This window comes from Strongylocentrotus purpuratus, unplaced genomic scaffold (assembly GCF_000002235.5).
Source record: "Strongylocentrotus purpuratus isolate Spur 01 unplaced genomic scaffold, Spur_5.0 spur5_scaffold_10, whole genome shotgun sequence".
NCBI lineage: Eukaryota > Metazoa > Echinodermata > Echinoidea > Camarodonta > Strongylocentrotidae > Strongylocentrotus > Strongylocentrotus purpuratus.
The window spans coordinates 5,423,676-5,449,056 of NW_022145595.1; the positions used below are offsets into that span (position 1 = coordinate 5,423,676).

Sequence of the window (25,381 nt, forward strand, 5' to 3'; positions counted from 1 at the left end):
ACCGATACTGAAATTACTGAGTGAATATTCCATTTTGCCTTGTCATCACACTCAAACACTCCAACTCTGATTGAAAATCCTTTAGTGTCAAAGGCTGCTGCAAGACGGAATTGCCAGTGGACTTTGTCTGATCCATGTTTCCAAGAAGGATGCCACGTTAATGTAGGTCAGCGGTGGAAGGTCAATCCTTGCTGATGTTTTCGAGGTTGAGCTTCTTCCTGTGTGAAGAAGAGCCAATGGCAATCTCTTAACATCTTTCATATTCACTGCTGAAGAGGGTTGAGTGCTGACCCTCACCACACTCACACAGACGAGACTGAAATCAGACCGCAGACTGACTGATTGAAAGTTATTTACTCTTACCCCTAATGGCTGAGTATCAGTCAGTTTGTAGTTGGTTTGTTGGTCTGATCAAGGAGTTTCAAAGGGTGGAGAAACAACTAGGGAGCATCTCTCATCTCTCAGATCTCCCATTCAAGCAGGACTCGTAAAACCATCAGAGGGGGTGATCGCTGGAAGATTTACAACCTTCAAGCCATTACAGCTGTGTATGTACTCCATTCCCCTTGGAGCATACATGCCCAGCAATAGTGTCCATCATGATTGAAAGAAAAAAAAGAATTACAAGAGAAAAAAAGAAGAAGGATAAACAAAAGTACATAAGGATAGATGGAAAATGATAGTAAGAAAAACAGAAATACATAAGGGAAACAAAGAATTACACAAGGAAAGATAGAAGAAGGATAAGCAGACAGGTGACAACTTCATCAAATATAATAACGTTACCACAATAAAAGGTGTATACGTAGACACCAACATGGTTTTAGTAGTAAACATCTTTCGATGCTTTTGTACATTTATTATACATTATAAATATACAAATAAAATCATTGTAAAACTTCGCTATCTTACACCATGCCAGTATGGTGATGATGAGAGTAAAGGGAAACACTGCGCATCAATCGTAGCTTGATAATTGTTAACAGTCTGGGGCATTTTCATTAATCCCCACATTCTAAGACAATTCTGGAATGACCGGCCCATGTCGAGTCAATTTCATTGTTGCATTCTGGGCGCATTCCGGAATACCTCTTTGTGTGCTAGACAATAAATGCCAATCACGGGTAAATCCAACGCATTCTAGAATGCTTGCTAATGGTATTCTAGCCGTATTCCGGATGCTCGCTCAAAGGAGGCGCGATAGAGGAGTGGTCTCTTGATCCCTTGACCCGGGTTCAAAACCAAGGCGATGCGCTAGTGCCCTTTGGTAAGGCATTAATCCTCATTAGCAGGTCCCTCAGAGAGGACCTTAAGCCGTCAGTCCTCTGGTTGCTAATTACTAACAGGCATTTATGCTTTCTTAGCAGTCAGGTAAAATAACCACCACTATATATGCTTACACACACAACTTTTGCTCATCTTCAGCCCCACCCAACCCACGTAAAGAAAAATATATCGGCAACAAATATTTTGACCCGAATAGACTCCCATCTGATAGAGACACTTAACAAGTGAAAAGTCAGGTAAGCCTAGGACTTGTCCCGATTTACGTGTACCGGTATCTCCTCATGCTGGTATTCAATTTAGTGTTGATTTGACCGGAATGCTTCATGCAGTGATGTGACTTAGTTTATAGGCCAAGCCCTTGTTAGTCACCTGTTTGAAGTCCTGATAGACACCGGGTACATCCGCAAAAACAAATTCTAGTTGTCTTCCAGAAGTTTCTCTTGTGCATCATTGAAATCTACTTTATCATACGTTCTGGATGATTTAAAATGGATGATGGGAGTAATTTGGTATACCATACATGTAGGTACGGTACTTGAGTCTTATAAATCAAGAGTTGAGAAAGTTGAAGGATTAAGATTCGCTAGGTACGTATGTCCTTACTTACTTTAAACAAGGCACTTTTCTGCACTTGTACCTATGACCCAGGGTTCATATGGTTGCTTGGTAGGATTTATTCCTCCAAAGGCATTGTTTTATGATAACATTTGCTACATGTGCAGAGCAAACTGCCGTAAGCTCTCTACAAGTATTATATGAAATAGGGTATTTGTTTGCAAGTATTCTTTTGCCTGAAAAGGTGTCATGTTACACTCAACAATTTGTTATTCATATTGAATGCCTGAGCATGCAATATTGTATCTATAGTATTTAATATAATCTTTAGTCTTGCATGGGAGTGTCTTGTAAATAGTGAAAATGTTACAGGTTGATTTTGTAAAGGGGTGTGTAGTCTTTTTTTTACACATGGCTAGCACCTATAAATGATCATTGTAGGAACATACATCTACAACAACATGTTGGATTGTCTTCTAAAATGCATGTTTCAGGATATTATTGATATTGCAAGTATAATAAGTCTAAATGTAATCTCAATATCTCATGTTAGATCCTCACATCCTGTTAAAATAGGCACAAGTTGATTGGTCAACATAAGGCCTGTCCTTCTGTATTTTTTTCAGACTCAGGATATTATCCCGAAGCTCAAAATTGCATCTTCACCAGACCAATACGCTCATCACAAACTAGCTCGGACGGGCGCAAATTAGTCAGCTATTTCCCAAATAGCAGGATATTTTGGCAACAAAACCAAAATTTCCCTGGATATTTTCTTGACCTAATATCTCGATTATTGCATCGGCAGGCTGATGAAGGCACAAATTAACTGGTTAATTTGCGTTCAGGATCATTGAAATAGCGGGTTTTTTGGCAAACTCGAGCTGATGAAAACAGGCCTATAGATTATGGATCCATCTTTCTGTTGATAGACCAACTACCTGCTCCGTAGCTGTCTAGCCACAACTATATTTAGATGATCTTGAGGTTTAGAGGATCATATTTAGCATCATAACACTTTCCTTGCACATGACTTGAATACTCTCAAGGATGATCCAAATCCTGGGCTGTTCTTTTTAAGTCATCGTAACAATGTGTGTGAATAGCACTCCTGCCTAACACACAATATGTGCAAAAAATAAGACACTGTTATCTTTTAACATGGTAAACATGAAACAATACTCATTTCGCCTTAAACTTTTAAAAATGCATTTTAAAGTAGTTTTACACATATTTATGCACTTCATCTTACTCCAAATATCTTATTTTGTATTATTCACCCCCAAGTTTCAAATTTAAATATGAATATAGACCCCCATGTAGAAGTTAGGTTGTTGTATTGTTGGATATACATTGCCCTACTAAGAACTATTAAGTAGAATGATCTAGAGACAAACCTTGATGGCTCTTCATGTTTACTTGAGGTAGCGATTAATTAACATTATTATTATTATTATTATTAAGTATTTGGCGTCTTTGCCCGGGCAGGGGAAAAATGAACTGAATCACTGTGACCCTCAAGTCTCTCCTCCCGGTATAACTGATTGGGGGTGTGCAGGTGGACCACTACTCCGGGTGTTCCCCCTACTCGTATACAAAAAGTGCAGGGGGTTCTTAAAGGGATCCGGTAACTTTGTCTTAGATCCTTTAGAAATAATCCTTGATTTAGCTCATGCTGCAATGATAATTATAAACCTTTAGGTCAGTCAGGAACTCCATGACTTTTATCAAGATATTAATGATTGGAATTACACATTTTGAAAACCGTTTGCCAAACAGTTTTCATAACACTACAGTCTATTGGGGAAAACGAGTATGGTGAAACCGGTCACTCAAACATTTTTACTTTTTTGAGGCACTTCTTGATCATTTTGAAGTGCAATTTTTTTAGAACTTCAATATTACACCATATCACTGACACTGGTAACATGTAGAGCCGTGCATCTCAGATTTAACATTGTTAAATGATCCCTTTAACGTGCGAAGGTTACTCTCTACACAGGGCCTCAATTCAACGTCCCATGAATTGGATTAAACCCACAATCTTTGGTTCTACAGGCAGACGCTTTACCGTCTGAGCCAACTTGAGACTTGAGTAGTGCCCATCAAAGCCATCTATACTCAAGAGTTTGGCCAACTAGGTGTTTCAGTTGGACTTGGTGTGGCAAATATTCTGTTATCTTGTATTTGCCCAATGAAGCAAGATTCACCATATTGTGTCTAATAAGAACTGTGTGGCCTAATCTGTATACAGATGGCTCTGATGCCCATGATGTGAGCTCACACTAAAGAAACTATAGTTACTTCATTTGTTTCTTTTTAAGACACTGTTATCCTGTATGTGTGTGTGTGTGTGTGTGTGTGAAAGCCCCTCTCACACTATGCTGATTCTTTACAATGTTTCTTTATTTAAAGGTATTACAAAGTTTTGGGAAATTTTGAAAATTTGGTGGATAGTGAATCTTTACAATTGTGATATATTTGGATTCTCCTGTGGATGTATTATAAATAATAGAAAATTTAGCCCCTTAAATGCTTCTGTTTTCGAGAAAAATTGAATATAAAAATTTACCGGTGCTCCCGATAAATTTCGATAAATTTCAAATAGCGCCTACAGCCATACAATGGTAGCTGCGACCATGAAAATCTCAGAATATGTAGTTGTGATATATAACTTCCAAACGGGAATAGCTAATCGGTCGATCTGAGACAAGAAACATTGTTTCATAGCTGAATTAATATCTTGACTTTGAGAGGGAGCTATACAACATAAAGAGTTTATTGTTTACAATTTCATAACTTTAGACTCGATTTCAACCGCGACAACAATCAATAAATATTGTAGAATCGCATATGCTTCCAACATGTTCATTTGAACCAAATTCATGACCCCATACCAAAACTTTGTATTACCGGTACCTTTAAACTTTGTAATTTGTATACCGGTACATTTCCTCTAGTGTGATCGATGCCGTTAACCCTGAGAGGCATTCCTTCGTAACTTGTGTCTTTTGCATGAACTGTCTTTGACGATACCAAGATAACGTGTCTTCCTGCTCAGTTCCTCCTTGGAGTATGCAACTTCCTCTGAGCTCTTGATAACATTGTCATCACATATACAGTAGGCTTGCGGGTGCACCATGTGAGAGAGAGGGAGGATTGAGGAGTCCTGAAAAGGACTCTCGGTAATCTTTCTTGAGGGTTTGTAGTCCTGAAAAGGGCTGTTTGGTATAGTCTTGAAAAAGACTGTTGGTTATCTTTCTTAGCTTATAGTTCTAAGGAGAACTATAGCGCTTGGAGAGGATGAGTGGCGGGAGTGGCTCGACTTTTCGAACAGGTTGACTATCCGTCGTCAGGAGTCATCACTGCAACTTGTTGAGTAGGGTACACAGAAGGAATTCAGACTCCCATTCATCCTCATGTGAAGTCAAGAATAATGAGAGAGAATCATATTTTGATAACCTGTAGGGGGAATCTGTTTCATTGCTCAAAGCAGTGACAAAACATAAAAATCTCCTGAATGAGGTGCCTCATTTGGGCATTTTCCCAGCTCATAACAAATTTGGGAGACCTGTATAAATGCGGCTAAAGACGAGTACACACACTCAATGAATGAGGCTGGCACTGGACCCAAGTCCAACTTGGGTTCCGTGCCAGCCCTATTCATTGAGTGTGTGTACGCGTGTATTAACTAGTTAACCCAACAAGACGTTTTTTTATTTACCGAGAATTTAATTTAATTGCGATATCTATTTGTAGAAGTAATTCTTGAAGCTCATATTTTGAATACAGTATAGCATTATGGAACCCCTTACATCAAGAGCAAACATGTTTTGGTGTTTTGAACACTTTAATGACAATGCAATCGCATGACCATAACTGGTCTTTATCTTTAATTCAGAGCTGTCCTAAAAAGGACCTATGAGTGTTCTTTATTTCTACTCTTTCATCTACATGTAAATTGCACTAAGGCAAACAAATTAATTGGAAATGTATTGGGAAGTAATGTTTATGCAATTTACGATATTTGAGTATTTTGAGAGTGGAAAGTCTATTAATCAAGCTTGAATGTTTGGGTAATATTGATAGCTATGTCCGGTCTTATTTCCTGGTGATAACTAGTGGAAATTAAGTGAGTTGAAAGATTGTACCGGTAATTTTGTCTATTTTATATTTATTCTCTTCTCTTTTCAATTTACAGGTTGTTTGCTATTGGAATGAAAATTTAACAAAATAAGGAAAGCCGGAGAACTATGTTAATCAATTGACTTTTTAATTTATTAATTCTATATTGGGTAAATGCAGGAACCAACAGTGTCCTGGAGGCAATGCCAATGGCTTAATAATAATAATAATATTCCGCTTTTATATAGCGCCAAAAACATCGATACAACGATGTGTCTAAGCGCTTTACAGATACATTGCAGCCAGATATTGCAGCCAGATCGATATTTCCCCTTGCGCGATATTTTGTAAGTGCTATGTTTATTTTAGTTTTAACGCCCCTAAGTACTAATATTATTATTAATAACAATATTTATGGTTTATGACCAGGATATTCTTTATTTTAAATACATAAAATGAATGATTACTCTTATATTTTTGTTTTATCTTGGTAGAAAACATGAAGAGAAGACATTTGATATAAGGAGCAGGCATTTCCAGAACAGGCATGCTTCATTGTTTTAGCCCCCCCCCCCCTAAGTACTCAATATTGTTATGATCAATAATATTTATGGTTTATCAACAGGATATTCTTTATTTTGAAAACATAAAATGAATGATTATACTCTTTATTTTTGTTTTATCTTGGTAGAAAACATGAAGAGAAGACATTTGATATGAGGAGCAGACATTTCAAACAAAACCGAACAGACAGGCTTCATTGACTATGGGAGCAAGTTCTCTGGATAAGGAGGAGAAAATGCAGTCGCCTGTTAAATCATGATTCAGGTAGATTCAGAAACTTTTTTATTTTTTTTATTTTGTAGATTTCAGAGGAGTAGCTATTTTGTCATCACTCATCAGCAATTAAAAGAAATTAAAAATTACAAAAAAAGCTGACCATAGATTTCAAGATTCTGGGGTCGGTTGCAATGGGCAATACAACATCTTTTTTTAAAGGTCTAAGTGTGCACATCAAGGGGGTGAATTGGGGGGGGGGGGGGATAGGATATGCATGCATCTAGTCTTGATCATGCTATCACCATTCTCCATGTGTTGAGTTTAGGTTTGGTAAATCATGAAAGATGTGCTGTTAGTAAATTTTGGAAATTAGCAAATGGTCAAAGGTTATTTGAAGCAATATTTCCTTTAGGTTAACATGTAGACCTTCATGTAGGTTTAAAGTAAGTTAAAGAAAGTTCTACAAAAGTATACTTATATTTGAAAAGTTACTTCCAATAATTTATTATTGTCTAGTAATCTCTAAAGATGTTGTGTTCTTTTTTATTTTTCACATCCAAATGTGATATTTCCACTCAGAAATTTGAGGCTTTTAACAGCCATTCTAGACAAAATATCTGATAATTTGATATTTGATCTTTGATGATCTACTAGTACAGGGTAAAGTTTTCAGTTCACTGTAATTTCAATCCTGATGTCCACATCATACACGTGCAAGCATTTTGTATCTTTCTGAGGTTATAGATCACATTGTAGTAGACAGTGCAATGTACTTTCATCAGACAGACAGACAGAGAGAGAGAGAGAGAGAGAGAGAGAGAGAGGGGGGGGGGGGAGAGAGAGAGATATGCAGACAGAGAGACAGAGAGAGAGAGAGAGAGAGAGAGAGAGAGAGAGAGAGATTAATTTGTGTTTGGAAGACATACAAGGATAATCAGACTTGCCAAATACTATTCTATGTAGTGAGCATAGTTTCAACAGCATTTGTTAATCCGAATTTCAGAATGATAACTTTAAATCAGACCATGGGATTAAATGTAAAGAGTTTGTTCTTTCTTTCTTGTATAAATGTGACACATTGTGCATTGTAAACACCTGATAATTCAACTCAAAGATGATGATTGATTTCGATGTCATAACATCCTTTTCCAATAACTTCTTAAAGAGAAGGTTGACTAATGGTCATGTTGCATTGTGAAAGAAACAGTGTGGAATCGATCAGAAAAGGTTGATCATCTAGCATATAAGTATTGGTGACTGGTGGGTACTGCAAGGTTCTTGAATCAGAAAAATGATTAGTAATTTGGCTCAGTCTTGGTAAAGTTACAGGCACTGTACACAGAAAGGTGTATATGGGACTACGCGACACGGGCGTGACACACGCGAAATCTATGAGGTCCAGATAGTAATAATAATTTACCAAATATATCAATTAGTAGGCAGTTTCCCGGCAAAATTTGTATTATCGCGTGTTAGTCAAAACATGTTCTTTCACATGATTGGTAATAAGAGCTTCCATTTCATTTTTTGAGAGGGGGGGGGGGGGTTACAAAACTGGTCTTTACCTTTAAAACCAACTTAATATCAGTGGGAAGTGGACTTTCCTCTGTAAGTACTGAAGTTCATAATCAGCTAAAACACTACATGTAGTAGGGCTTTTGTGCAAAAACATGTTGGAATGTATAATAATAATTTCCTGGCTTTCTGACAGTTCTGTATGTATGACTTCCTGTATGTAGGCTTTCAAGGTCTGCTGGTATAGACTATGAAGCACAGTGAACATATTATAGTTTGCATACATATAAACCTTTGTCAGTTACAATGCAGATTGTCTGCATTGTTTGGTTTTGCATATTTGATTGATTGATTGATTTAAAAAAAAAATTGATTGATTTTATAAAAAATTCATTTCATATATCAATTGTTTACACAATAAAGGACATAGTTGACAAAGTAAGGACACCTACTGGAAAGCATAGCTTGTTTTCATAGGGTTCCCAAGAATAAATATAATATGAACATTATTTTCATAAATCATTTTAAAGTGTCTTAATAACCACAGAATGTTTTTAAATGTAGTACTCGCCTCTTGTTTTGAGCACTTTCAATGTTTTTATCATTGTGGGACTATCTTGACAAGACCGCCTTCATCTTTTATGATACACTGATTCCATGTATAATTATTTGCATGTGTTCTGTATTTCTGATTTGTTTGTGCATATGCTTTTATTGGAATGAAATAAAATTAAACTTGAAAGAAAAAAAAGAAAAAAAGAGAGATTATGCCAACTGCACGGTCTATAGCACCCCATAGACTTCGTACTAACGCTGTTACTGAAACAGCTAAAGCTAGAATGACAGGGCTAGACTGCTCTTGACTTTATAGACTTAAGCTAAGGACAATTAGAGTCTGTACCTGTAGAATAGTGTAATACCTCTCCCCTCCCCCCCATATAAATATATATATATCTAGGATTGAACCTACGTTGTACATGTTGCTAATTTGCTAAAGGAACAGCCCACTGTGAATTCTCTTTGTCTACCTGTTTTTAGGCAATTTGCATCTGTGTATTAAGTATTTAGTATCCTCTTTGAAATTCACTGAAGTTTGCATGAAATGAGATCTCTCCTTTCATTCATTTGCAATTCTTTTTTTTGAGGAAGGAAAAGTTGCATTCATGCATGTAATTTCAATTTTCAAGAAGAAGAAAAGGCAGTTTGATAAATCCGCATTTTGAGATGACATGTACACCATTTATGGTCATTCAAGAAGAATCATGACTTTTACTCATTTTTTCATTCATTTGCAATTCTTTTTTTTTGAGGAAGGAAAAGTTGCATTCATGCATGTAATTTTAATTTTCAAGAAGAAGAAAAGGCAGTTTGATAAATCCGCATTTTGAGATGACATGTACACCATTTATGGTCATTCAGGAAGAATCATGACTTTTACTCATTTTCTCAATCGTATGAAAATGAGAAGAAAAATTTAAGGGAAACGAAAGGAAGGATCTCACTTGCAGACATGGAGTGGCATTCATTTCCATATGTTCCGCAAAGGCACAGCGAAAGTTAAGGCAGATGTGAATATGTCATAATATTATTAGTCAAGTGCCAAAATCAAAGCCTGTTTTTTTTTTGCCTCTGTATCTTTATTGTTATAAGGAAATTTCCCTTATACAATCAATCTCTTTCACGAGACAACATTATGTCATTACGCCAGCATCGTTTTACAGCTCCTCTGGATATAATGCATGTACCCTGCCCCTCATTCAGACTACTAGAAATCATTGTATAGCTGCATGGGAGTCGTATACATGTAGCTACAGGAAAGGCTATTAGAGACCTTTCACACTAAGAGAAACACAGTGTGATTCACATTTTAATGTTGATCTTTCTCTTTCTGAATTTTGTGCTTCTCCTCCAGTTTAGATATGCTGTTGTTGTTGAAATTTCATCAAAATATTTTCTTGTGCATACATGTAGTGCAGCTACATGTACATGTATGGCCTACATGGTTGTATCAGCTTTAAGAAGTGCTATATGGTGTATAGTCTTTTACAAAATAAGATTTGACTACATGTAGAAACCCATATTAACATTGAAATATTTGTTGCTACAACCAATGTTTCTTTTGTGCATTAGGAGTTGTAATTTCCCTCCATTCCACATTTTGCCTATCAAAGCATACTTTCTTTGATGTATAACATCTTCAGGGAATTTTAAGATATTTCCCAGAATTATATACATGTAAATGTGACCTTGACTCGTTATTGCTTCATTGAAAGCAAGAGGATTTTTATTGAAGCATCAAGGGGGTAGAATTATGATCACTTATTTCAAATCATCTGCACATGGGAAACTGTTCAATCGGCATAACTTACATGTGGTTTGGAGCACATTAGGTCATGTTCATATGACATTCTGTAAACTAAAAGGTTAGGAAGTGGTATTAACTTCAAGGTTATGGACACACTAGGCCTGTCCTCACTAGCTCGAGACTGCCAAATATCCAGCTATTTGAACTATCACGATCGCAATCTATCCATCTATGCATCTTCATCAGCCCGAAGTTGCAATTAGCGAGATATTTGGTCTAGGCCTGAGTCAAACCGTTTAACCGACGGTTATCCGACCGCATTCATCAAAACCGTTTAGCATTTCTCGCTCCGGTTAACCGTTATTTGCATACATATTGGAATGTGCTAATAGCCGATGATAAAGATAATCAAAGAAACCGCAGTGTAATGTTACACCCTGGCCGCTGCGCGCCAGCTTTCTGGCAGCAGTAATCCCCATGAATGAATTTGTAAACAATAAAACAACCAGCCCCCTTCTCTCTTTTCTCACCCTCTTTATTCCCTTCTCTCTGCAATGTGTTCATCGCTCATGTACCTTTTCTTATTACTGCACTCTCAGCTCACAACTTTCTAAATGTTTACACATTCGATGGTCAGTTCCTCTCACATCCCTTCTCCCCCGAGTCTCTCTCTCTCTCTCTCTCTCTCTCTCAATATTAATATCCACCCCTTGCCGACTCGCCCCCTAAAATAATGTTTATATATAAATAAAATACAAAAATATTGATAACAATAATAATTGAAGTTTTAGAAATATCAATAAACAAAGTCTTGGATATTGTGAGTAATTTAAGTTTTTGATCATTCTTCAATTCAGCCGATTAACACAGCCACCCTTTCTATCTAGTCTCACTTGTTTTACTTCTTTACTCTCTCGTGTCCCTGCCTCGTCCATGCAGGGACATGCAGGGACATGCTAGCCCATGCATGCTCTCTCAGTCACACACACATGTACACACAAACCTCCGGCGCCCAAATACACTGTACATACACACAGATGGAGAGCTCATGCTTGTCACATGCACACATGTGGGCGTGGCTTCTTGACCTCCCACTGAACTGGGTACGGTGAAAGCACGCGCGGTCACCAACCTGTAATTTATGCTGGTATCAAACTCCACCCACATAGCTAGAGAACCTTCCTGATTGGTCACTAACTTGGATCAGCTCATTGCAGGGTGTGTCTTGGGTGTGTGTGATACACACTTCCACATAATTTCATATGGCAATGATACATGCAGGGAGCTCTCTCCCTGACATGTGCAAACATTGCATTGCAAAGGCATATATAAACACGTCACAGATCAGCTATCTTCACAGAGTAACTTTGCAAGGTTAATCATGATATCAAATTCAGATGAGGAATAAAAAGACATGTTTTATTCTGTTTATTACTGGTCTCTGTTTATCAGGATGACCCAATTTGTGCCATAGTCCGGGGCTGGGAATGCTCAGCCCGACAGTCTGAAGACCAGCAGGGTTCCGAGCTACAGCACTATTACAAATACTGTATTTTCACTTTTTCAGATTATTATTAAACGGTTAAACGAAACCGCCCGTATACTTTTAACGGTTAACCGTTTAGCACAAAAACCGTAATGACTCAGGCTTAATTTGGTCGGGATTATCATCCCAAGATATTTTGGGATAGTTTGCAAAATATCCCACTATACGTCCGGTGCCTCAGACTGAAGACTCGCACTATGCACTAATCCTGAGCAAAATATCTCGAGCTAATTTCTCAAGGTTGAGTTTCAAGTTTCGAGGTCGAATCTCGAGCTGATGAGGACACGATTTGTAACTTCGGGATTATTTCCCAAATCAGAAGTAGCAGACTATTTGGCAATCTCGAGATGATGAAGACGCGCCTACTCATGGTTATTAGACTAAAGGTGCGTTTATCAACTCTTTCAGCCTTTTCACACACAGCTTAAATTCTATAAACATGATTAGTTTAAAGGGCTTTAAACTAATCACCTGTACATACGACATCATTCTCAAACAGAAATTTTGGTGCGATCGTTAATCGTTTCGTGATTAACTACTGCTCGTAAAATGCGCAGTAGTGCCATTGCGCATTGAAGGTCATGTCATATCAATCAAAGCGCACGCTCCATCCAGTTTAAACACGTCTGAAACACGTTTAAACACGAATAACCTTTCACACACAAAATGTCAAGCTCTCTAGATACGAACTTCGTATCTGCAGCCTGCTTTTAGGGGCGTATGAATCATATCTATCCCAACATCGTATAAACGATGTTCACACAGGGAAAATTGTCTATAAACATGTTTAAAACTGTTGAGTTAAACACGTTTATACTATTCATCTCTAGAAACGATGAATTTTAGCTGTGTGTGAAAAGGCTGTTTGTCTAGCCTATAATCAGCATTTTCAAAGTGATTCAGGCAAATTTTTAAGTTGATAAACGCAAGCACGTTTTCATACGTCTTTATATACTGTGTGTGTATATTTGATACCCACTCTAAGCCAGAATGCCGTTTCTGAGAGATGATAAATGCAAAGCAGTTTGAAACGTGTGTACATTTTGGATCTTCCCAGGCTAATTTCAAGTTCAGAGAAATAGTGTGCGCCAGTAAGTTAGCAGCAGCATGAGTACCCATCGTTGAGCACATATTACTGCCAAAGACATGTTCTGAATACGGCATGTTAACAAAAACACGCAGACAACAACAGAATTAGAAACGAGCCAGACTTTTTCAAGTTTGAATTTTATAGGACATGAGGATGCACACCTTATGCTATGGGCTGGGGAGCTATATAGCTAGCTACCTTTACATCATATGCACCGGTGAGACGTTCAAAAATATTCTTAAAAATGTGCCCTAGTTGACCTCCGAGCAACTCTCTGCTTCCCGGGACAAACGGCAGAAAGCAGCTTCATTTCAAATTGTCACAATTTGATAAACGTGACATCCCGCAAATTACGTTTGTATACTTTGTTTCTGAGTAGCAAAAGTTATAAAACGCACCCTAAGTTTACTCTTATCATAGACCTACCACCATAAGCTGTTAGCACAGTCATTAGAGTTGGGGAGGGGTTGTCCTCACATGAACTTATATGCTGTTCAGATGCAATAAACTATGACTTAGGTTATGCCAGCCTGTAGTTAGCAACATGACTTCTTGCACAGTACTTGCTTTTGTCCTGTGCGAACACTTTTCATCATTAGTGGAGCATTGTTTTAAACTTGGAAGTTCTGCAACTGTGACAGTCCCTGTGTAAACACAGAGAGTCTGCTACATCTTTGTACATTGGATGAAGACATTTCTTGTAAATGAAGTCCTGCTGGGCATGTTCATGTTACATGGACATGTTAAAATGTCTCAATTCAAGTGATGTCAACATCAGGTCACATCCCAATAATTTTCTTCCCAGTTTGACTACTTTGCATGGACTTAAAGTTAAAGATCAGTTTTGGAAATGCCCCCCTCTCAAAAAAATGAAATGGAAGCCCTTATTACCAATCGTGTGAAAGAATATGTTTTGACTAATAATTTTGACTAATTGCCGGGAAACCGCCTATTAATTGATATATTTGGTAAGTTATTATATCTATTTGGACCTGATAGATATCGTGCATGTGTCACGTAGTCCCATATACATCTTTCTGTGGACAGTGCTTGTAACGTTACCAAGACTGGGCCAAATTTCTTATCATTTTGATGATTCCATAACCTTGCAGTACACACCAATACTTATATATGCTAGATGATCAACCTTTTCTGATCGATTCCACAACGTTTCTTTTACAATGTTATCACATTACTATAACTGGTCTTTATCTTTAAGCCTTACTTACATACTCCACATGATACATACCCATTTGAATAGTTTTAATATTTGAATAGGAATATAACTTTGTCTTTTATATCAGTAGCTGATACAGACTTGTACCAGTATGGATCCACATGATCTGTTTGTAATAGCCGGTAAGCAGCCTGGCCTTCACGTTTCAGCACCAGGTATTTAAAGCCGTGAGCTTGGGGTTGAAGGAGGGGGCTGTTAACCATCTGCTTGAAAATCTGAGCAAAATATGCCAAAGTTGCAAAACAACTGAAACGTGGAAGTAGATAAGCTCACCTGTAATTTATAGTGGGAAATCCAACTTGATCTACTGTTTTTTTTTTAATGCAGAAATGTTAGAGAAACAGAATAGTGCAAGTTTGAGGAAAAGTCCTTTTTTGTAACTTTTCAAAATAGTGCCCCCCCCCCTATATTGACCCCTGTTTTCATGAATACTCTGAAGTGTTACGTGTGACCATGGACATATAATTAAAGACACATGGATTCAGAAAGTTCCAATGTGATTGTGGGTAGATTTTAGAGCCCTTATAAAGAGGTAGCCACTGTTAGCAGGTTGACCTTCTGAATGAACCCTAAACCTAGCCTAATCTACCAGCTCTGGAGCATGTTTTAGATCACTTTTCATGTTTCAACAGTAACCTTACTCAAAATTAAGAGTACCGGTATGATTGTGCTTGTGAATTTCCAGTCTGTATGAAGAGGTGGCCACTATAGGCAGGTATGACCCACTGACCAATCCCTAAGCCAAAGCTGAGTTACCTTACTTTTAATACCCTGTGGAGCTTAATTTAGATCGCTGTTCATATCACCGGAGTGTTGGCTCAGTCAGTAGAGCGTCCGCCTCACAACCGGGAGGACGTGGGTTCGAATCCCGGCCGCGTCATACCAAAAGACGTTGAAAGATGGGAGTTGTTGCTACCTTGTTTGGCATTCAACAATAATAGTCAATAAGGGATAGAGTAACATCGATCTGGCGCTGCTCAGTGGTTGCCTGGCTCACGATCAATTGGGCAAAAAGAATTTCTGTTTCGGTTTTAAACAATTCGGAGTGGACTTTAAAAGATTACTATTATTATTATTATTATTATTCAAGAAGTACCTTAACCTAGGCCTTACTGGAAAGTTTGTTTGTGCTTGATTTCTCATCCTTTGTAAAGAGGTGGCCGCCCCTGAGGCTGTAAGCAGGTTCGACCTACTGACCAATTTCTTGCCCTCATTCATCATCGTTCATAAAGTGTCACATGCCATGCGAGATAGAGCACTGTGACTACTCGCTCAATCTTTAGAAGAAACCCAAGTGAAGTCCCACACATGCAAGCTGGTAGTGCCATTTGTGTCACAGTTAATTTAGTGACATGTCAACTATGTATGCATGAGCAATGGAGCCCATGGTGTGTGGTGAGGTGTGTGGTTAGTGCTCCAGTCCAGTCAGAGAGCTCGAGAGGGCTGCACCAGGCAGGCAGTCAGTCACTACGAGGCCAAGGAGAACACTGTATTGAAGCACGCCGCTAGCCGCTGCTACCTTGTTTTCTGTAACTCAATCTGAGGTTCACCGCTGATTGTGATCGAGTCAAGGGTAGGAGGGATGTTTCCATCACTAACAAGAAAGGAAAAATGATAAGAGCTGCAGCTATTCTTCAATATAATGTGCAGGTTTTTGGAAAAATTGAAATATCTACAAACCAAAGTGACAATGGATACATCTTTTCAGAGTGATGGAACAAGGGAATTCCCCCAGAACTGAGTCTCCTGGACGGTAAAATGTTTTGAGTTCTTAAAGCAGTTTTAATAGTAAATAGAATACAACATGTAATTACCGGGTAACCAGTAAACACTAGGAGCTTGCAATCTTGTGTCCTTCTTAATGAATTTTTGAAAGTTGTAATCACTATGTGTATGGGCACTTTAAATTGGCTGAAGCAGCAACGTCAATGTGATGTAGTGCCAGACTACTTTCCCATCTGTTCCAACATGTAAAATGATTGTTTGTTTGTTTTTAATCCAAATTTAAAAAAAAATAATCATAAATTCATTGCTCAGGAGGGTCTATTCTTCTAAGAGGACCTACAATAATGTGCTATCTATAATATATTTTGAGTAGTGTCCCAAGGGAGAAGGAAGTTAATACGAGAAAAATATATTTTAATGATATTTTTGTTCATGGCGCATGGGAGAGTTGTCCACGTCCTACGTCACAATCCACTGATCGAACTACTAATTTGAGATTCGCATTAACTTAGTGATCTCATATTTCAAACATTCATTAATCCCTTACTACCTATTGGTCGGATTCATTTCGAACTGTCGCTATTCTGTTGCTGTTAGTTTTTTGCTTTCATACAAATCAACTTATTACAAGGGTTGGATTGCCCTTTCAGCTGGTATGCCATGATCCTGAAGTCTTTCAACAGTAGTACATGTTTATCTGAATATGAGAGAGAGAGAGAGAATGGTGATTTATGCCTGCAGTAAATTGTGGACATGTAACCTTTGCTCCTGAAAGTCATCTTGCAAATGTTTATTTGAGAGAATATTTATGAGTCTGCTTCTATGAACAAAATTGTAGATGTTTATCTAGGAAGTGAATTTCCTTTGAAGTAATCCTGCAGCATTTATAGAAGTTTGTCTGGTTTCTGCAAAGGTCTATATTTTTAGGTCAATAACTTGTTCTAAATTTTCAATGGTTTATTTTTTCAGCAATTCTGGATTTGATAGCTCTTCAATTGTGAATTCAAAGTGCCAGGTTTAGTAAGCACTTAAAAATTCATTCTTTTGTGTGCAATATGACAAAATCTAAATGTATACTTCATTTTTGTAGTTTGCTTTTAATACAAAGCAGTATACAAATGTTGGTTCTCAGTCTTGTCTGCCAATTAAGTATGCAGTTTCCTATTTCATATACTCTTGCAGTAATAAACCAAGGTTTAAGGCTGATATTGAAATTGTAGGATGAGGTAAAGTTTGTCTTTTTCCTTGAAATTCAAGGTGGGTTTATCTGGATATTGTCAAATTGGCTGAATAGTTAATGTCATTGTGATGTAATGTTGGACAATTATCCCATTTGTTTCAGCACACAACATGACTAAAGTGTAACCAAGAGTCTTTTTCTTTTAGATGACCCATACCTGTTAATAAAATATACCATCTCTAATAATATAATTTGAGTAGTGCCCCAAGAGAGAAGGCACCTAGATGAAATATAGAAATGAACAATATGTTTGTACACGACATACATGGCGAGTTGTCTGTGACTACATGTACATGTATGTCACAATCCACTGACCAAATTGCCAATTTGAGATTTGCATAGAGAATATTATAATTATTATCTTCTTTCAACTTATCTTATTTATGGTCCAATTTCTTTCAAACTTTCGCAATTCTGTTTCTTTTAGTTTTCTGCTTTCATAAAAATGAACTCTTTACAAAGGTTGGATTGCCCTTTTAAGTTTCCAAACCAAGAGTTCATCTCATTCTGCATGGCGTGTAATTAGAAGATAACTTCTAAGTTTATAAGAACTTATCCTAAACTTCTAAGTTCATAGATGGTTGTGTAAACCCAACTTACGTGTACAGTACGTGTATTTTGAAGAGGAGTGAAGTTATGACAAGAAATTTTTACAAATGAATCACTTGAAAAGAGGTTAAAATTTATCAGTTAAGACATGTGTGGTATGAGCACCTCCCCCCCCCCCCCCCCCCCCCCCCCCCCCCCCCCCCCATAGACTAAATATTGTCCTCATCATGTGTGAGAAAGTAGACACTGTTTCATAGAACATTGATAACAAACTGTCTCAATTTCAATTCAAGAACAAATTTTCTTACCACAAGTCAAAGGCAACGATAACAGTAGCATTCCTCACTAGCTGCATTTACACTGTTATGTTTAGCATCCGTGTGGATGGAACCCACTTTTGTATTCATTGTTACTAAGTCAGGCAACCTCTGGCAAGCTGGTTAGTTATTAATAGCAACTTTTGTTCAAGAAGTAGGTATTAATAATTATATATATATTTGAAATTTGTATAGGTCTTCTGATTTTAGCTATCCAAATAGTCAGAATGCCAGGTGTATAGCTCAGATGTTGCTACATCAGGCAAGCATGTGAAGAGTAACCTTTGCTCAATAGGTGCATTATCAAAAGAATTTGAATTCATATTATGAAATTGTCTTTGTAAATTAGGATTTTGATTGAACCCAAAATTTGAATTTATGTTGTGAACTTGTCTTTGTAATTTATGATTTTGATCGTTCGCTTTTCTGTACATTGAAATGTCTTTGTGTGAGCTGGATGCAACCTGGTATGCTGCTCTGATTGTGGTTGAGGTGTTTGTCAAAATCTGGATTTTGTTTTCGATGTGAATTCCAACACATCTCGATTGAATAGTCGCCTGAACATGGTGTGAAACACTTTGTTATGGAAGCTACAGTCAGACAGAGGGTGTGATGTCAAGCTTTGTTTTAGATTTGCACAAGACTGAAGTCAAGGTTCAGGGCATAAAAGAATCCAGATTGAGAGAGAATCCAATTGGAACCAGACTTTGAAAAAACAAGTACAGTCTGCTGTGAACCTCATCACCTCCCCCTATTGTTGGAGCTGTTCTGAAATATCTTCTGACCATGCAGTGTTAAGATCAAGGTTATGTGGTACCCTCTAGTGTCATTCTGTATGTCAAGTGTCCTGTAAGTCATTGTTAGAAATTGCTTGAATCTGACTCTTTCTGTCAGCATATCCAGTTTTGTTCATAGTTCTTCGAATTCTAAGCATTGTTATTCATTGCATGTAGTTTACCAGTTTGCCTCAAGGGCTAAGTGATGATATGAAATATGACATTAACTTCACCTAGCCTTCATTGGCACCCATACCCCTGTCTGAAGCACTCCTTCAATGCATGAGGTGTAATCGTAAATGGTATTGACCTCATACAACCATTCGCGCTTAAAAGTTAAAAACTTTTCGCACACATCCTGCACATGTACAAAACAAATTGGGAGAAAAGTAAAAATGATATTTGAAACACTTACTTTGCAATATGATGCTCCAAAATTATATCGTTATCGTACTAGATCAGTTCTGTAATTTCCATCCAATTCACAACTCGAAATTTTGTAGAACAAACTTAGAAACTGCTGCTGATTTCCCCCGTTGCCTGAAAAAGGTAAGGGCAACACCACCGAAAGTTTCCAGAAAAACTATCAATTTTAGTATAATTTCTTGTGACAGAATGAGTAACTTCAAAATCGTGCTGGATGTCAAGTAACTTTTGAAGGAATTCCCTTTAATTCTCAAAATGTCGGCATTCAAAGTATCAAAGCTATATTATGGTAATAACTATACAGTAGCTTTGCAAATATGTATTTTGTGATTCAAACATAATCCAGATCTGTCTGTTTACTGTACCTGACATGTCATTATTTGTCTTATACTTTCTTGAAAAACTTCTCCCATAAGATCTGGGGCCCGTTTCACAAAGCCTTTTTTCAATGACAAATGACAAATATCAGTGACAAATCTGCTGATAACCAATCAGAAGCAAGGATTTCCGTAGCTTATAACAACATCTGTCATTTGTCACTGAGGACAAGTTTTGTGAAACACCCTCCTAAACTCAGGTTCGAAAGCACACTCTCAAATATACACCCAAGGGGCAAAGGCAAGATTCCTAGCACTTGTTGAGATTCAATTCTTCCATTCTTCAACAAATAAATGAAGGTTTCCTCCCTGGTTCCTCACAAAAAATAAACATTCTTGACATTTGGCTGCCCCCATTGGCAGTATTTGGATTGGAGGCAGGCTCATAAACACTCCCTTCATACTTGCATCAAAGGCTTTCAAAGCAATTTTTCTTTATAGAAAAGTAACGGTACATGTATCTTAAAGGCATCGTTTAACAATATTTAATCTGAGATGCATGGCCCTACCTGTTATCAGTGTCTGTGATATGGTGTAATATTGAAGCTCTAAAAAACTTGCATTTAAAAATGATCATGAAGTGCCTCCAAAAGTAAAAATTTTGAGTGACCGGTTTTTACCACACTCATCTTCCCCCAAAGACTGCAGTATTATAAAAAAAAACAGTTTTTGAAATTTTGATTTCCAATCATAAATATCTTGATAATCAGACAGGCGATCAGCTTGTAAAAGTCATGGGTTTTTGACTGACCTAAAGGTTTATTGTTATCATTGCAGCATGAGCTAAATTCAGGATTTTGTTTCAGAATCTGAGACAAAAATACCCAATCCCTTTAAAAAAAACCATTGTGAATCAAGGGCATGTATGTAATAGTGTAAAACCAGAAAATGTCATGACAACAAACATTTATGATTTTGTAAAATGCAGTTTTTTGTTTTTTGTGATTTTAATTATTTGACGGCATGACAATTTTATGAATATGAAACACTTGCGAAATATGCGAACGAAAGTATTTTGGGAACAGTTGCATCACTTCTAATACCTTTTCCACTGACATTTTTAGCACTGAATCCAATGACCGGGGTAATAGTATATTTGTAAAGCGCTTAGAGACATTTGTATTAAGCGCTATATAAAAATTAAATATTATTATTATTATTATTATTATTTATATACCTCACTTAAGAAATCCAGCCATCTGATTGGTCGAATTGCATTCATAAACTTCAACTGTTCCTGTAAAATTCCCGGTAACCATGCATAAAACATTTACTATTTTTAATAACCATGGTTATTAAAAAAATAGGTCAGCCTCCATGGTTACCCCATAGGTTTACATGTTAAAAAATGGTTTGAGCGATCGAGGATACCGTATGTGTGCGAAGGATTGGTCGGTAATTTCAATACAATTGAATCTCGATCGATCTTACCGACAATTTTATCTTGCATTGTTGACATGAAGACGAAAATAAACTTCCAAAAACAAAAAAACAACATCTGCCGATAGATCTTGATCTAAGTTCGTGCCAATATGCATTGCAAAAGTAAAAGAAGGGTGCTTTTGCGAAGCATTCATCACGCCGAAGCCGGTTTCAATCCACTTTAATGTATATATTGTACAAAACTGCCAAGCTCGTGAACAGCGCGCGATGGCCGAGTGGTGTAAGGCGTTGGTGTAAGATTCATCACTCATTGTACGCGAGAGTTCGACTCTCACCTTCGACAAAAAAAAAAAATTATTTTTTATTTTTTATTTTTTAGTCTATTTTTTTTCGGCATATAAAAGTATTAATGACTGCTTTAATATTCGAGAAATAGTTGTTTTCATACGCTCTCGGGAAGGTTACAATTGGGCTATTCCCCTCGGCAAGCCTCGGGGAATAGCACAATTCTAACCTTCCCTTGAGCGTAATAAAACAACTATTTCTCTCAAAGCAGTCATTAATACTATAATATTTGGGAAATATGCATAGTTAAGCCCAACTTTAAAGGATAGCTGTGTACACTGTTTCTCTTGACATAGAGTTTAACCGGTTCACTACTGCATTGTCTCATTCTCGTTGGCTTAACACAGTAACCTCTGGGTACCAGTATGCGATTGGTTAATTTCTAGAATTCACATGGTATCGTGGATCATCCCTCTGTAATTGTTTAATGTTGGAAATCAGAACTCAAGCCCTGTGTCAGCTTAAAATAGGTCAGTTTATAAACAGAAATTTTCCACTCAAGCAGGGCTGTTTCCTGCTGCTACAGGATGTTTGTATGGAGGTATAAACCTTTCTACCCTGCCTGCCTGCATGCATTCAGACTATCTGGCATTCATTGTAGAGATAAACAAGACTTCAATGTATAACTCTGTGATAACTACAAATTTCTAGTCTGAACGTCGTATAACGAAACGTATAATGAAACGTTGCATTAAAAAAACGTATAACGAAACGTTGCATTAAAAAAACGTATAACGAAACGTTGCATTAAAAAAACGTATAACGAAACGTTGCATTAAAAAAACGTATAACGAAACGTTGCATTAAAAAAACGTATAACGAAACGTTGTATTAAAAAAACGTATAACGAAACGTTGTATAGCGAAACCCTTTTTAAGCATCGTTTTGAACAAAAAACTTAATAAAGAATCAGGGTCAGGGGGGTGTTTCACACAGATCCCAAGTCAAACTTAACTCTAATTTAGACTTAAAATTATGGAGAGCCAGCCATTTGTAGTCTTAAAAATTAAACATATTCAAAAGCGAAAATACAAGTATTTTAGACTTGTTATTTCAATTTTACAAAATATTTTCATAGATGCTAACGGCTTTCCATAATTGTTAAGTCCAACTGAGAGATAAATTCAACTAAGGATATTTATGAAACACCCCCAGCTCTAGTCTGACTGTTGTTTCATACAGAAATTGTATAACTGGGCGGGCCTTATGGGAGCACGCACTATTGATTGGCCAGCTGTCATGTCAGCTGACCGCATCAAAATTAGCTTCTTTATACAATGTTTCTGTTATGTTGTTTTCTAGTCTATACGCTCCTTTTGTTATACAATGATTCTTTATGATTATGATGTTTCTTCTTATGAGTTTCATATAAATTCCTCATAGTCTGAACAGGCTACTAAAAATACTCCTGATGATCAACAGATTTGATAATTCCTGTTGTACGTTGAGGCCCTTACGCTATGCAGTATGCACACAGTGGAATAACAGGAAAAGTGTATTTAGAGGCAACAAGAGGGGCATATCACTACAGAAATTCAATTATTCTACAGAACTTTACTAAGAAGACATGAAATCAATCTCCCTGAACCTTAACCAAATCTAAACATTTAATTCTGAAATACTGATAGTGAGTTGCAAGCCTGTCCCATGCAGTTCTACCTATAACTCCCTGAACATCATCTGGGCTGACAAATCAAAAGTTGAATGTAAATGAAGACGTACAGGTCTCATTTTCTCATTTATTACGACCACATCAGACACGAGCCACACACAATAGCATTGCCATGGTAACAGCTTGATCCAAACCACATTCCAATTTTATGCACACTTCTTGTGTCAAAATGGTTTATAGCAATGCTGAAGGAGAATTGCCTGTTGCTATGGGAAACATGTTATGGGAAAGGTGTAAAATGTTGAAGAAAATGTATTATTTCTGAGAAGTATGCAAAGAAAGCTCAATAGCCATCTAAACACACATGGAGGTAGCTACATTTCAGCAAGTTTTGCTTTCAGTCTAATATTTGTAATTTAAAATAGATTTTGTTGTTCCAAACAACCAGTTTAATTATGATGAAGAGTTTGTTTGATTGGCATTTTTAGTCAGTTTCTCTCAAAATGCAGATCTTCAACTTTGAGATCTCACAATTTCCTTTAACCTTGTGAATACATGTGTAATGGCGATTCTATGCAGTGTGTTTCATATGACATGACTTTCATCCATTTATTTCAGTCAAAAATTGATAAAAAATAAAAAGGTTCTTTCTGATATCATTATGAATTTCCACTGGTGAAATTTGACATTTTTGAAATTTGAATGAAATAAATGGAAAAAAGTTATATGTCACAAGGGATTGACACTTTGCATGCAAATTGCCAATAACATTTTGTATAAAGTGCTTATAAAGTTTGAAATTGTGGTGAAGTACCCCTACTTCCCTTCTACAAGTTTTCTATAACAAGGATGATTGATTCTGTTCTCATTCATGAATCATCTTTTGTTGAAGAATACCCTTGATGAAATAAGCAAATCCGATGACATATAGAGAGATATTATTCCGTATCTATTCGACCAATGATCGAATTAGACAATCCTAAATTGTGGTCAATTCTCAAAGTGACCTTGAGAAGAGTACACCAAGGCATCTTCATTGTTGATATTCTCCCCTAGCTCTGATCTCTTGATCATGATGATGGAGTCTTCCAAGTAGACTGAGGGTACGTTTATGCTCAACTTTTTCCGGCCAGAATCAGGCATTTGTTACACGTTTAGTTCAAAACACGGTTGCGTCGTTTCTCATTTTTGTAGAATCACCGAAAAACGGCGATCATAATCGCCGATCGTAAAGTCACAAAAAGGTGCGTTTTGGATCGGCGATTCTGCAAAAAGACGGTTTCTGGGGAAGCGAATCCAGCTGCAGAGCCAGAATCATGCCTGGAGGAGCCAGAGAAGTGAGCATAAACAGTACACCGTGGAACTGCGATTACGATGAGCATTTCAAATAGCTCATTCTGCCTCCAAAATTGAGCATAAACGTACTCTGACAGCCCCATGCATAGACTGACATCCCACAAGGCAGATAAATGCATTAGGGAAGATAGACAAATGTGGATCTTGTGAGCTGACAGTCTTGTTGGCTCTCTCAGTCTATTGGACCCTCAAAATATTTGTCAGAAGACTTTCGGTCTTATGGGCTGTAGGTCAAATGAGCTGTTGGTCTCATGAACTATCAGTCTAGTGGCCTGTAGGTCCAGTGAGCTGTTGGTCTAGTGGCCTGTTGGTTTTATGGACTCTCGGTCTTATTGGCTGTGTCTCATGGGCTCCAGGTCTAGTGAGCAGCCAGTCTAGTGGACTGTCGGTCTCATGGGCTGAAGCAGTTCAAGATGGAGGTCTGTCTGGTTGCCGTATCTGTAGGCCATTCCACATGACAGGAACAAATACATTACGTACACTTTTTATGTTATAGTGAATAGCCATATTCTTGATTTTTTACATTTACAAGGTGACCCGACTTAATGCTCCACCTTTGTTCTGGGCTGTACTTTGTCAAAGATATAGGGTTAGGGCTGTAATTTTGTGTGAGGTTAGATTCACGCTTGAATTTAGGGTTAGGTCACATTTAGCCTGCATGTACATGCAATAATTATAATAATAATAATAATAGGCATTTCTATAGCGCCATCTATCTAGAAGTTCTATTCCAAGGCGCATCCATTATTACCCCAGCTATAGCCTAGCTGCCATTGCAGCGCTCCAGCATTTCAAGGACTTCATTCCTACCAAGTACCCATTTACCTCATCTGGG

The 25,381-nt window shown here is 37.3% G+C and overlaps 1 protein-coding gene across 1 annotated transcript in view; it reads left to right on the top strand.

Annotated features, from left to right (window-relative positions):
- Positions 1-25,381, top strand: part of LOC579124 (chondroitin sulfate N-acetylgalactosaminyltransferase 1) — a 47,665-nt gene that overhangs the window by 17,793 nt on the left and 4,491 nt on the right. Inside the window, exon 2 of the mRNA XM_003723354.3 lies at positions 6,659-6,795. The gene's annotated coding sequence lies outside the window, so the exon portion shown is untranslated. The remainder of the gene's footprint in view (positions 1-6,658; positions 6,796-25,381) is intronic.